Consider the following 14,779-nt stretch of genomic DNA (forward strand, 5'->3'; position numbering starts at 1 on the left):
AGATGTCGGGTAGGTCTGATATTTGACTGGTGATTTGGTTCTCTGTGCAACCATTACAGCACTTATGTCCCTCTTCTTGGATGTACCACCGGACTGCAGAGCCTTATTGGTGGCTTGCAAAGCTTCAAAGTTAGTGACCATACCACTTTTGATGCCCTCTTTAATCCTTTCCCCTAGTTTGATGATGTCGGAAAATTTCTAGCCTTCGATCAATATCAACCTCTCATAATAATGTGTATCTTGAGCCCGGACGAAAAACCTGTTCATTTGTTCTTCTTCTAAAGCTGTCCTGACCTTAGCGGCTTCTGACCTCCAACGAGTAGCATACTCGCGGAATGTCTCCGTGGGTTTCTTCTTTAAGTTCTGGATGTAGAACACATCTGGTGCATTCTCCGTGTTGAATCTGAATTTGTCCATGAAATCTGACACCATATTTACCCAATTCGACCACTTCTTCGGGTCTTGGCTAATGTACCAAGATAGGGCATCCCCTTTCAGACTCCTCATAAAGAGCTTCATGCGAATCTTTTCATCCTTTCCTACTCCGACCAGTTTGTCGCAGTATGTCCTTAAATGAACTCTGGGATCCCCGGTGCCATCGAACATCTCGAACTTTGGAGGTATGTACCCCTCGGGTAGTTCGACATCTGGTTGAATGCAGAGGTCTTCGTAATTTAGTCCCTCGATCCCCTTGCTTCCTTCGACACCCTGCACTCTGCTAGTCAGCTTCTTGAGTTCCGCAGCCAGATTCTTAATAAGAGAGTCTTTGTCAAGTGTGCTCGAGGTGGGCTGAATGGGGTGTGGTATGGTTTCCACATATATAGGGGTGTTGTGGTGATGATCATTTATGGAATTTAGGGGTTCAGGGATGAGCAGTGGGGTGTTGCTTGAAGTGTGGCATGTGTTGCAGTGGTGGTGATGAGTGGATTGGTTTTGTGGTTTCGGGATGTTTGTGGTGGTGTGGGATTTTGAGTGTTGGGGAAGTTGACATCTGGGGTAGTGAGGGAAAATGACAAGCTTGCCAAATTCCGAACTTGGTCCAGTTCTTCCTGGAATTTAAATAAATTTTGTTCGAGCTGGGAGGCACTTTCCTTGGAAACCTGAATACCCTGGGGAACCTCTACCCTTTCAACTGAGTTCTCCTTCCTGATATTGCTCAAGTCTTCCATTTTTCCCTTGTTCTTGTTTCTGATAGGAGGAGGAGGAGGTGGAGGGCCCTTGGATCTTGTGGAGTAAGATGACGATGCCAGAATGCACGAACTAACCTTTCGGGAAGGGGAATAAAACAAAAAGTAAAAACAAAAAAGGTAACAAGTTAGTGTGGATCTTGAGGAGAAAACATTGCAGCATTTAAACACATAGTGCAAGAATATAAATCGTATCCTAATTTGGGAGCCTCGTTCTGCCCGAGGTAGGCCTAGCGACAAATAAATTTGGAGAACTTATAATGCTAAATGCCTTATTTTATTGATGAAAAATAAGACGAATCCCAAAACGATACTAAATAACAGGAAATAAAAGTGTCACTAGTGGCCATAGGCCCTATTACATTTGCGAAGCAAAGAATAACTCCTATCTACTTGGTCCTAGAAGGACCTTCCCCAGACTCGGCAACGTTGGCTCCTTCGTACAGCTCTCCTAGCACACGTAGTCCCAGCAGCAAGTAAGCTCTCGCCAGATGTTCGCCTTCATTTCCTTCAGCAACCCGGCAATCTTCAACCCTCTTTAGGAACTTCTTTTCCATCTCCACTATGCCCCGCTCTAAACAGATTAGTCGTTTGTTAGCGCTGACAGCCATATCTTTCCATTCTCCAATTAGCTTTTGATTGGCTTCTTGTATTTCACGGTGCTCATTTTCACATTCCCGCATCCTCTTGCGCAGTTGGTTGTACTTTACCTGTGCTTTCGCCTTTTCATCAATGATCTTGTGACCTCGAACAAATCCGGGCTGACCCAAATCGTTGTGATCGTCTTCCAACCAGCCTAGGTAATGTGGAGTACAACCAGCATGGTAGCGATCTGGCTCAATGGTGTCATTTCCCAAGACAATCTTGCTATGCCACATATGCTGGGCTTGACACTTGTACGGACTATCGTCAGCCTGGAAGTCAGCTCGGTAATGACTCATCTTGTCGACCCTTGGTATAACCTGCTTCCTGCCTGCCTGTCTCATAACCCGGATAGGGACATATAGGTAGGTCCCTCTTAAACCAATCAGTATCAGAAATGGAGTATCCCTAGACCGTATGATGAATTTTCAATAGGGAACCACTCGAACATCCATTGCACCCGGTCTTCAGTAAGATTGTTGAAGAGCTCGACCCACTCTCTAGCATTCTCTGGTTGGGCGAACATGTTGGGCATATAATTCATCCGCTTTAGGTGATGAAAAGCGATATGATCATCCCAATCTCTACTATGGATTTCCTGCCGGTACTCACCCCTTTGGAGGTGCTCCATAAGCCATAGTTGGAGTAGCAAATTACATCCCTCGAAATGTTTGGCCCCTTGTTGACATCTGTCACACCTCCTTTTTACCTACACCCCGCAAGGGCGTAAAGGAATTTTTCCAATTAAAGGACAACCGAAACGGGATTTATTATTAAAAATTCAGAGTCGCCACTTGGGAGATAAATGGTGCCCCAAGTCACCGGTTGAATCCCGTATCGAGGAAATTATTGACTCTGTTTAACAGTCCGCGAACCAGAAATCTGAGTAAGGAATTATGTTAACCCGGGAGAAGGTGTTAGGCATTCCCAGGTTTCGTGGTTCTAGCACGGTCGCTCAACTGTCATATTTGGCTTATTTATTTGATTTTTGTACATATTTTAATATATGTGCTTGTTAACTTTGAACCGCTTTTATTATTATTATTATTATTTTTCTAAAGAGAATTGCTACGTCGTGAAAACACGTCTCGAACCACGTCACATAAATGCACCCGTGGTTTCTGACATGTTTCAACTTCGTTGAGATTAGGATTTGGGTCACATAAATGTGCACCCGGGTTTAGGAAGGTAATATTATTAAATGCCGGGCCTAAAGCAACTAGCGTATTATTAACTTTGCGGAAAGCCATGAACTTCGCTAAATGGCACGTCCCGAGGTCTAAAATATTTTTACGTGAGTATTTGAAGAGGGCCACGCAATTCATGTATTTTATTTGGCGCGGCGCACCTCATTTTTATTTAAGGCTATCCTAAAAGAGGCTACAGTTCTCTATTAAGGGATTGTCTCTAAAAGGGCCTAATTAATTAGTATTGTTTAAGAACTACTATATTTCGGGTTCATGACTTTCATACAATTCAAAACCTCAGCACTTTGGGCCTTAAAGATTAGCCCAGAATGGGGAAAATACTGTCAGCTTTGTGAGGAGCTGCCTTGCATTGGGCCCTTGGGCAAACAAATTCAGGCCCAGATCCCATTTAAGTAAGGGTCTACTAGGTTTTGGCCCACATTCAAGGCTGATTTTTGTTTATTTCAGACTACTGATTTTAATTTACTTAGTGATTTGCGCACAATTAAACGATCCTGAGCTTTAACCTTGAATCCAATCATGATATGAATATTCAACTCATTGGTATACAATTAGCCAAACGTATTGAATTTGAAATCAGAGATGCCACATACACACATCAGTTTCGATCAATACATCCCATGGATTTTCATGCATGACTTATATCCACAACTGAACTATCTCGTGCATTTAAAAACCAAAGAACGCCTGATCTTACACTAGTAGGAGCATGTAATCCATTTAAAATCAAGTTCCAGTCAGTAACTTACTATCAGATCTGAATCTACCAGCACTATTGCCGATATTTCTGCTAACTACTCAAAATAGTTTGAATTTCCAGGTGTTAATACAAATGAAGATCATAGATCTCAAAATCAGTTTCCTGTTCTAGCTATTCTTCTAATTTTAAGAGTTAAACTACACAAAAACAAAACTAAACTATACCAAGGCTAAAATGTAAGAAAAGAGAGGAATCAGCAGCAGTAAGCAACGATCAGCAGCGAGATCAACAACAACACAGCTCACAAAAAAACAACCAGAAATCCAAGGAGGAAGAATAAGATGCAATCGACTTCCAAAAGAGCTTCGACCAATCAAATATACCAGCTGGATTTGAAAATCAGCTTGAAAACCAATAGGGTTGAACGAAACAGACTGGAGAAGCTTTCACACTGTATTTTTTGTATTGATTTTTAGGATTTTGGGTTAGGATCTAATGATTCGTATCTAGACTATCTATTCCTACAGAATTTTTGGAGTTTTTAGTAGTTTTTCATTTGAACTTCTTCAGATTTTTCCCTCTCTAGGATTTGAGAGAATTTTGATGCCTGGGGTAATGCCTGATTTGTATTGAAAACGTCGCACAAAATCTTGAGCCAGGTCCCCCAATGTATGCCACCTACCAACATCTTGACGAGTGTGCCAGTCCAAAGCCACCCCAGTCAGGCTCTCACTGAAATATGCCATCATCAAGTTATCTCTCCCTCCAACAATTTTCATTTCATTGCAATAGACCCTCAAGTGGGCTACCGGATCTCCACACCCATCATATAAGTTGAATGTTGGCACTTTGAATCCCGCGGGCAGGCGAACGTCAGGGGACGCAAACAGTTCTTTGTAAGCCATACTACCCTGGTCTCCCCTTCCTTGTTTGTTCTCCAATGATTGTGCTATGCCTTTCAGCCTCCTGGGTATCCCATATATCCCTTCTCTTCCTGTGAACCTTTCATTTTCAACATGTGGCTCATTCTGCGGGCCCTGATTGTATGAGTCAAGAACCTTGTGGGTGACCTTTGAGGGGTAATATTGGGCATCACCATCTTTGAGTGGGTATTCATTGTTGGGGGTAGTGGATATGACATGAGGGCAATTTTGGGGAGAGGTAAGTGGTGGACGAGTGATGGAGATACTGGGGTGGTTGGGAGAGCAATGATAAGCGGGTGTATCTGGAGAGTATAGAGGATCATCTGGCATTGTGTCCGAAATTTGGGTAATGGCAGCATTTAGGAAGCTAGGTGGTGGCGGGGGTGGTGCATTCCCAGTCATCCAGGCCTGATACATGTCTGACATGTGTTGTCTTAACACCTTTACCTCTTCCACCAACCTATTGTCCTGTTCAACCTGCTTTCGAGCACCCATATCAACCAGCCCAGTTCTGTTGTTGTCTGCCATTGCCTTTTGACTTTGTGTTGTAGAGAAGAGTTACCACCACAAACCAACCACCTTTCTGTTATGAATATGACAAAAATGAAGCCACCACGTTAGCGTTAGGGCATTTAACATGTTGGTAACCGCACATTTGGGGAGTGAATGCACCTAAGCAGTTAACATTTTCTACTATGCATTTGCTCGCATGCTTGCGTCATCCCGGCCTTTTCCTTATTTCCAATTGCAAACTCTTTTTTTTTTTCATTCTTCCTTCTTTTCATTCTAACCCTTGTTTTCTCTTTGTTTATATTCTCTCATTCCCTCTTGTTTTGCCATTGTTTTTTTCTCTTGGTTTCTTATTTTCTCTCTTTTTATTTTCTCTTGTTTGCCTTTTTTGTTTTTGGTTACGGTCGAATCCTATGGAGATTGCCTACGTATCATGACCCCGCATGAATCAGACCGTGCGTAGTTCTAGGGAATGAAAATAAATAATAAAATATTTTGGGACTTTCAAATAAGAATAAAATTTTTTGATTACAAAGACTCATCCTACCGAAGTTTTACCATAAAAACCAACAGACTCAAAAAGGAAACTAATAGGAGAAACATCAAGACTCATTTTGACTCAAAAAGTTATCACTATTTTTTCAAAATTTTCATGAAAATATCCGGATTTTGCCAGTACGGCCTTTCAACACCTCGAGGAAGAAGATTTTAAGATTGTGTTCGCTAACCGACCAAAAATTTAAAAATGGCAAAAGGTGGCTGTTCTTGCAAAAACAGCCTTCCGGCGCCCTTTTAGGGACATTCGGCTATTTTTGACAAGAATGGCATCACCTTAATTATTTACCATAAAATTTTGTTCTTTTTGGGCTAGTTTTGCAAAAGGGAAGTTGGACCCGATGAGGGTTGCCTACGTATCCCACACCCTGTGGGAATCAAACTGGCGTAGTTCGGGCAAACAAAACAAACTATTTTTGAAAACAAGACTCTTCTTTTCATTTTTCATTGGTAAAATAAAACAAACTATTCTTGAAAATAAGATTCTCTTTTTTTTCCTCTTTTTCATTTTCCATTGGCAAATAAAGCAAACTATTTTTTTAAAGACAAGACTCTTCTTTTTTTTTCCTTTTCTCTTTTTTCATAAAACAAACTATTTTTGAAAACAAGACTCTTTTTTTCTTTTTTTTTCTTTCTTTTTCTATTTTTTTCAAAAATTCGGCAGAGTTTCGACGCTATTTGGACATTGGTTTTTTCCCAAATGGGTAATTATCTCTCTTTAACCCTCATATCGCTATTTCCTTTAAAAGCCGGTCAGCATGCAAATCCAAAACAGATAAATGCACAAGTAGGATGCATCAGGATGGTCCATTATTCAGGGTACACCTGTCCTAGACGGACTCAACCCCTGTGTTGAGTCCCCTAAGTCATATGCACGTGATGCAAATAAGCGTTCCTACTAGGGATCCGGCATGAAGTCAAGTTATTCTAGGTTCAAAACTTGAGTATATGTTCTAGACTGTATACCCGAGCGGACAACTCGAGTTGAGGAGGGGGCTATGTATCGGGAACCAAAAGGCCATCCGGCTTAGTAACTTGTCTGGCCTCTTTCTTATTTTAAGGTATGACACTAACAGAATAGGGAGTCTCAACAAGTAAGCACATCCCCGGAGATGAGAAGAGAATGGTTTCGTCACAGTTTATATACAATTCAAATAATATCAAAGCGGTAAAGCATTTAGCACATTTAGCATGAAACATGTAGGAAAATCAGATAAAGCCAAATACAACAATATATCTAAGCTCGAATTCTGAACCCTGAACCGATGTTCTGGGTTCTTGTCCCCAGCAGAGTCGCCAGAGCTGTCACACCTCCTTTTTACCTACACCCCGCAAGGGCGTAAAGGAGTTTTCCCAATTAAAGGACAATCGAAACGGGATTTATTATTAAAAATTCAGAGTCGCCACTTGGGAGATTAATGGTGTCCCAAGTCACCGGTTGAATCCCGTATCGAGGAAATTATTGACTCTGTTTAACAGTCCGCGAACCAGAAATCCGAGTAAGGAATTCTGTTAACCCGGGAGAAGGTGTTAGGCATTCCCAGGTTCCGTGGTTCTAGCACGGTCGCTCAACTGTCAATTTGGCTTATTTATTTGATTTTAGTACATATTTTAATATATGTGCTTGTTAACTTTGAACCGCTTTTATTATTATTTTTTTTTCTAAAGAGAATTGCAACGTCGTGAAAACNAGAATTGCAACGTCGTGAAAACACGTCTCGAACCACGTCACATAAATGCACCCGTGGTTTGACACGTTTCAACTTCGTTGAGATTTGGATTTGGGTCACATAAATGTGCACCCGGGTTTAGGAAGGTAATATTATTAAATGCCGGGCCTAAAGCAACTAGCGTATTATTAACTTTGCGGGAAGCCATGAACTTCGCTAAATGGCACGTCCCGAGGTCTAAAATATTTTTATGTGAGTATTTGAAGAGGGCCACACAATTCATGTATTTTATTTGGCGCGGCGCACCTCATTTTTATTTAAGGCTATCCTAAAAGAGGCTACTGTTCTCTATTAAGGGATTGTCTCTAAAAGGGCCTACTTAATTAGTATTGTTTAAGAACTACTATATTTCGGGTCCATGACTTTCATTCAATTCAAAACCTCAGCACTTTGGGCCTTAAAGATTAGCCCAGAATGGGGAAAATATTGTCAGCTTTGTGAGGAGCTGCCTTGCATTGGGCCCTTGGGCAAACAAATTCAGGCCCAGATCCCATTTAAGTAAGGGGCTACTAGGTTTTGGCCCACATTCAAGGCTGATTTTTGTTTGTTTCAGACTACTGATTTTAATTTACAAACTGGGCTTAGTGATTTGCGCACAATTAAACGATCCTGAGCTTTAACCTTGAATCCAATCATGATATGAATATTCAACTCATTGGTATACAATTAGCCAAACGTATTGAATTTGAAATCAGAGACGCCACATACACACATCAGTTTCGATCAATACATCCCATGGATTTTCATGCGTGACTTATATGCACAACTGAACTATCTCGTGCATTTAAAAACCAAAGAACGCCTGATCTTACACTAGTAGGAGCATGTAATCCATTTAAAATCAAGTTCCAGTCAGTAACTTACTATCAGATCTGAATCTACCAGCACTATTGCCGATATTTCTGCTAACTACTCACAATAGTTTGAATTTCCAGGTGTTAATACAAATGAAGATCATAGATCTCAAAATCAGTTTCCTGTTCTAGCTATTCTTCTAATTTTAAGAGTTAAACTACACAAAAACAAAACTAAACTATACCAAGGCTAATGAATAATCACTAGTCTAACAGTCCAAGCAGTCCATTACAAACAGTTTAATGGCAATGAATACACCAACCAAATCCTAGAACTACTCGCAGTATAATGGACTATTAAAGCAGTAAAATCTACAATAGAGATCAGGCATCAATTGCATTTCAATTTCAACTGGAGAAGTTACATCAGATCAGTCTCAAAGCGTGTACCTGGAAGTAGGATAATCAGCTTGAAAACCAATAGGGTTGAACGAAACAGACTAGAGAAGCTTTCACACTGTATTTTGTGTATTGATTTTCAGGATTTTGGGTTTAGGATCTAATGATTCGTATCTAGACTATCTATTCCTACAGAATTTTTGGAGTTTTCAGTAGTTTTTCATTTGAACTTCTTCAGATTTTTCCCTCTCTAGGATTTGAGAGAATTTTGAATTTTAAACTTCAGATCTGTAAAGACTTGTAGAACACTTTTTTATTTGGGGAATTTTCAGATTGCTCCAAACTTGTGACTTAAGGCACTAGGCATGCCCTTTTATAGGCAAAACTAAGGGCAACCTTCAACTCTTTGTTTTACCCCTAAGTCCCTCTTTTATTTTCAGTATTTAACAATTTTAGTCCCTTATTTACTGACTTATTGCCCAAGTTACATTACTAACTTTTCTGAAATTTCACTTTGAACCCTACCTAGAAGCTTCTAGGGAGTTCTATTCCCTATTACCACAATATTCCTTAAGTGAAAATACCTGCAGTACCCCTGAATTGTTCCTAAAATTACCAACATTATGCTAATTATCCTAGCCTCTCTAACTTACTGTGGTTAAACTAAAATTCTGAAAATTAATCAGCTAAACAAATCCCAACCCAAATTTTAACACTAGCTAACTACTGATTTCGGGTTGCAAACTACCATTATCAAACCAATTAAAGAATAATCAACATTCAACGACATTAGTATGAGAAGAATTCAATCAAATGTAGACAATCCACATGGGCAGAAGTATTAACTAGTCGAACCAAGTAATTAAACAGGAATTGTATGGTTTCAGTCAAATTAAAATGACAAAAATAAGAGCCAAGCAAGCCCTAAATCAATCCTAAAAGAAACGAAATACTGAGATAAAATCAAACAAAAACAATCAGAAAACTAAGGCATACAAAGGGAAAATCTATAGATAGAAAAGAGAAAGAAATTTAAGAAGAACTCACTGATTTGAGCTTTAATCTGACCGATTTTGAACCCGTTGATGTTATATGTCTATTTGGCCATTACTAATCAAGCGACATCAACTGAAATCAACCCGAACATTGAAAACCCAAAGAGGTCCAGACTCTTCGAACCCTAGATCCGAAATTTGTGAAGTTTTACTTAGATTTGAAAGGTTTTGGTTTGGGTTTCGGAATGAGGAGGTCAAGGAGACTGTAGGGTATAATTTTGGTCGTATATGGAAGAGGTAGGATTTTTGGCCGAGATTTTGATCTAAGATTCGAAGGGTTTGGTTGATCTTTGAGGGAAAATGGCCATGGATATGGAAAGGGGAGGAGGAGAGGAGCATGGGGTGTAAATTTGGGGTGGTTTGGAGACTTGCCACCGCCGTGGGCGATTTTCGGCGACGGCGGGCGGCGGAGACGGAGAGGGTGATCTCTAGTGAATGCTGGGGTGAGGAGAGACGAGTTTAGGGGGGGGTTCCATTCCGACATTTATATATCATAAACCTCGTTAGTTCTCATCCGTTGGATATTGAAAGATGAACGGCCAGGATTGGTTCCTATGAAACGACGCCGTTTTGGGCGTCTCTGAACCGGACTGGGTTGGGGCTTTGGGCTGGACAGGCGGGGGTTGGGTTATTTTAGTTGGGCTGGCCTGTTTCCTTTTCTCTTATTTCATTTTAATTAACTCTTTTCTTTTATTTATTTTTCTTTTCTTTTTTGAATTTTGTTAAATACAGAAATTAAAAATGGACAAACCTGATTTAGTTCTAAAATTAAAACTAATCAATTCTCAAAAATTAAACAAATCCTAATTTTAAAAGAAAGCTTAAGGAAAAATTAAAAGTAAACAATACAAAAGACTATTTTTAATTATTTTCTCTTATTTTCAATGATGTTAATTAATCTAAAAATCTAGAATTGGGTCCTCAATGTAAGTAAAATTTTTTATTATTTTTGACAACTAAAAATGCACACAAAAGGCAAACAAAACATAAAAATCATGCAATTAATTCCCTAAAATTCAAATAATAAAAGAAAATCCTAATTTTAAGAATTCTATAGGAATAGTTCAAGCAAGGCAAAAATCACGTGCTCACAATATCTTTCTAGGGCTCGGTATATCTCTGCAACTATCATTGGCACAAGGCTGAATGGCTGCCCGTTAATTCCCTCCATCAGGGTCTTGGTGACCATGGCCAGTCTGGTGTGGATTCTGGCTTTCTTTGTTGGAAAACTATCATTCCCAAGAAACAGAACATAAACACGAATACCCTTCGGTGGATGTGCCCCAATGAGGTGATGGCAAATTCGTCTGGATAGGTATGTTATGACTTGTTGTGGCCGTACCTTTCATACAAATGGTCGAATGGAATGTAAGACTTCTCCAAGCATGTCAAATCAGGATTCTTCTTTAAACCCATCATCTTAAGAAAACCCCTACCCTTACGATTTTCCGGCATTAGCAAACCCGGAGTCTCCCATGGTATCCCAGCTAGCCCTCCTATTTCCTCAAGTAAAGGTGTCATTTCTATGTCCCCGAAGCGAAGCACCGATCTATCACAGCCCCACAACAAAGTTGCAGCTTCTATGATCTTGTTGTTAGGCTGAATGTCTAGGAGAGAAGGTAGGTTTCCTAGATATTTTCTGACAAGAGCTTGATCACTGAAGTGCAAATCTTTCCACCAATTCAACAGCTTGGGGTGGATGTTGGTGACCATGCCGAATATGGGGACTTCGTGCCTCATTTTCTGCAAAACAAAAGGTTAGACCCTTTTCCCGCACCAGACTCGACTATTTAACGTCAATAATTAGCATAACAAAGCATTTAGTTCTCCAAATAAATGCATAGAACGTGGTAGCGTCCGTTTGGGTTTCAAGGAAACCCAGTGGACTTTGGAAAAGGCTATCTTAAAGAGTCATTATGCGGACAACATAACCGACTCGGCTAAGTTTGACCATGATGCATGCACAATTTTAAAGAGAAATGGTTTCTATGGGGTATTAGACAAGGTACCCTTGAGCGGACAACTCAAGAGGGAAAGGCGCGGAATCGTCAACTACACCGTTGATCGACTAGTTTTACCTCAAATATGCCTTTGCCAAATTTAGGGGGTGATAATATCGGAAGAGCGCAATCACTCATTATAAATGTTGCTAAGGGTATTTTGTTTGGCACGAGTGAAATATGATGTGGAAGATGCAACTACAAGAACGAAACAAGTTGTCATGTATTTGCACGTTCATAAAGTAACAATTACAATAATTGCTCATAATTACAACAGTATTGAAGGAAAGCAGTAAAAGAAAGCATTAAAGAAAAGAAAACAAAGAGCCAAGTTAGTTTCGTAGTAGAAGAAAGAATAAATACTTAAAGGCATTTAAACAAGTAAAGACATGTAAGGAAGCATAAAGTCACAAATAGCATGAAATGGTAAAAGCCTTAAAGAATTCCCCAGCAGAGTCGCCATGCTGTCGAAGCCCCCTTTTTCTTTAAAAGGCGAAATCGGGTTTACGACATTTGGGAGGACAACTCCCTTCCCTTTTGGGAATTGGATTTTGGATTTTGAAGAGTCGCCATGTTGTCGAAGCCCCCTTTTTCTTTAAAAGGCAAAATCAGGTTTACGACATTTGGGAGGACAACTCTCTTCACTTTTGGGAATTGAGTATTGGATTTTGAAGAGTCGACATGCTGTCAAAGCCCCCTTTTTCTTTAAAAGGCGAAATCGGGTTTACGACATTTGGGAGGACAACTCTCTTCCCTTTTGGGAATTGGGTTTTGGAGTTTGAAGAATCGTCACCTAATGATTAAGTGCATTAGGACAATAAGAAGGGTTTGAGTTGAATAACTAGAGTTCGGGTAAGGGCTAGAAATTATCTCGACAGGAAGGTGTTAGGCACCCCTCAAGATCCACTAGTGTGGTTCCCGACCATGCTACAATTGTGACTTTAAAGCAAATAAGCATACAAGACAATTTCACATAAAGACTGCAAGTAGGTATGCATAATGGTTACTAAACATGCTGAAATTTGAATAGGTGACTTCCTAGTTATTGGCAAGAATGTCTAAATGCAGAAAAATAGGATCACGTAATGAATACAAATTATCAAACAAGGAAGGGAATGCAGAAAATTTTAGAGGAAAGGACAGTGCGAAAATTAAAGGGGGAATTTTAGTGACTAAAAGGAAATGCAGAATTCTGAAAATTGACAATCTAAAAATAATTAAATAAGGGAAAAAGGGGTCCTAGGTTTGTAAAAAATACATGGATCATCCACGCAACACCCGGTAACCAATCGTACGCGTGGTGTTATCGCGTGATGATCATCTCCACGTCTACCCTTTCCCACCCCGATAAGGTATTAAAGCGCGAAATAGTATCGTTACTTATTGCATGCTATTACCCGTCCCGATCCTATCAGTCCCGGAGGAATGGAACTATTAGTCCTAAAGGGAAGGGAATTGGGGCTTTTCAGAAGTTCAAGAAAGGATAAAAATTTAGGCGACAATCAAAACATATAGTCAAATAGGGGGGAACAAACATCAATTAGGGCTCAGACAAGCCTCCTCACTTAAATGCAAATACATAGCATGACTTCAGATACTGGTTAGGTCTTTAATTAACTTAATGAAGGAAGGGTGGCTGATATATCACATATTTTCAGATAAGAAGTCCGAATTAGATTTTCCTGCTAGCTGTAATTATTGAAGACTGGTGTAGTTAGTTAATTACCTAGTGGCTTGCCTAGGTGAGATTTGTAATCATGATATCCAACAATGCAGAAGGCGTATTGATTTTAAGGAGGATTATTGATTTTAGAAACAAACAAAAATTCTGCAGATGTTAAAACGACTTTACCACTGATTCTAGACTTACTAGCGAGATGGACGATCCAAATTCAGTTAGTTATTCCTATAGGAATTCTCTCTAAGTGTGATTGATTTTAAAACATTTGTAAGAGTGCAGGATCCCTATAGACATGGTATCTAGAGTTCATTGTGTTATTTGGGCCTACAAACCGTTTGCCTAGTGATAAATGATGTGCAGAAGTGCAGAAAACCCTATAGTCATGGTCTCTATATGCAGGCGTGAATAAACTTATGGACATGATCTCTAATTGCATATGTGAATAAACTTAAAGACATGATTTCTAAATGCAGATATGAATAAATTTATAGACATGATTTCTAAATGCAGATGTGAATAAACTTATAGACATGATTTCTAAATATAGATGAATAAACTTATAGACATGATTTCTAAATGTAGATGATTTCTAAATGTGTAATGAAATATTACAACTTGAATGGATCCAGAAAAAGTAAATTACATCAAAAATTAAAATTCCAACCAAGGAGAGCATAATTCAGACTCCTAGTCTGATACATGAAATAGACCAACTTCCAAAGAGCAGATTTCCAAAGCCTTTCTCTTATCTGGGATGTGTCAATGTTCCAAGGAGCTTCACGAACTCCAGGCAATGCTTACACTCCAAATACCATTACAGAATCATAGTGCAGTGTGGAAAGGCCAGCCCTCAAATGTCCAAGTTCAGAGGGAGATCAAGGTCCCAAAGCAAGGCTCATAGGAGGGGGAGCAGAACTTATTGTCTAGGAGTAAGTGTAAGTGCAATAGGGGGAGATTAGGGAAGGCCATGGCAGGCTGGTGGTCATGCCCAACAATTGGGATGCTGGCACACCCCTGACCAGCCTGTCAGCTTTAAATTGGGGAGTTAGGACCTATTGAAGGTCGGGTTCAGCCATGGACAGCAATTAGGGTGCTGCTAGGTCATGAACTTTAACTCAGCATACATAGGGAATGGGGTATGGGAGTTCATAATAGAAACAAGGTACAAAGAAAGAGCAGGCAAAGGGCATACCCAGCAATGAGACATACTGGCACACTCTCCAGCCTAACTAGAGGCTAGGGGGTCAAAACTCAGTTCATGGACAACAATTCTTGTTGCCATGCCCCAAGTCCCCACTCACAAACACACAGGGGGTAATGGGATAGGGAACAAGTGTTTACAAGAAAGAGAATCAGGCAGTAGCGTATAGGAATATTAAGTTAAATGCTAAACTT

The sequence above is a fragment of the Nicotiana attenuata genome, unplaced genomic scaffold, assembly GCF_001879085.1.
Source record: "Nicotiana attenuata strain UT unplaced genomic scaffold, NIATTr2, whole genome shotgun sequence".
NCBI lineage: Eukaryota > Viridiplantae > Streptophyta > Magnoliopsida > Solanales > Solanaceae > Nicotiana > Nicotiana attenuata.